The following is an 837-nucleotide window of genomic DNA, read 5'->3' on the forward strand; positions in this document are numbered from 1 at the left end:
ATACAATATTCACGTAATGGAGAAGTTTGTAGATAAAAGCAAGTCCCCTTTACAAAGAAAATTCACATATAACAAGTAGGAAAAAGACGGGAAGATACTTCCATGGTAGAATCGATCTAAATAATGTGCAGTGGAGCATGTAATCACATGCCCAATCCAATGAAGTCATTAAGGTAAAGAATGTAAACAAATAGTGGTGATGTTTCTGTTGTCCAATGAAAAGGGGGGTGTAAGTGTAGACAATTGTGCATACTTGCCGCAAACCTGCTCCAAGTTGTGTGCTAAACAGATGTTTGTTAGACCATTAATGCAACTTGAAATCAGTGTAAAACTGAATATGATGCAGCCAAAATCATGGAGAGTGGGGAACTTATATGTTTTCCATCCCTCTAATTTTTTCCTTGAACAGCTGACTGCACACAGCCCCTTGCTTGTGGTTCAATATGGCAGGTAAAGAATCCATTGATACCAAGTTATTAATAATTTCCAAAAGCACTGACTCCACAAGTTTATAATAAGAACTTTTTATAGGGTGTAAGATTAAAAGACAGATGAGAAAAATTTATGTGTCAATATATATACAAGACATACCCCAGCTGCCTGTTTCTGAAGGTTCTCAAGCTGCCTTAACTGAATCTGCAACTTCTTATTGACCATTTCCACCTCACGGGATAAATGATCACGTTCCTTCTCAGCTGACATGACACGATTTTTCATACATTTGCTTCTTGCTCATCTGAAAAATAATAATAAAATTACAAATCTTTCTTTCAACATGATAGAACACTTCTCCAAAAATAAAAATAAAATGTCAGCAATCAGCATAGAGCAAAGAAT

General features: G+C 35.7%; 1 protein-coding gene across 1 annotated transcript in view; it reads right to left on the bottom strand.

Moving 5' to 3' along the window:
• LOC119585139 (nucleoprotein TPR-like) overlaps positions 1-736 on the bottom strand; it is a gene marked incomplete at its 3' end in the record, with an annotated part of 21,357 nt that extends 20,621 nt beyond the window's left edge. Inside the window, 1 exon segment of the mRNA XM_037933768.1 lies at positions 592-736.
• Positions 737-837: the final 101 nt, after the last annotated feature.

The sequence above is a fragment of the Penaeus monodon genome, chromosome 19 (assembly GCF_015228065.2).
Source record: "Penaeus monodon isolate SGIC_2016 chromosome 19, NSTDA_Pmon_1, whole genome shotgun sequence".
NCBI classification, from domain to species: Eukaryota; Metazoa; Arthropoda; class Malacostraca; order Decapoda; family Penaeidae; genus Penaeus; species Penaeus monodon.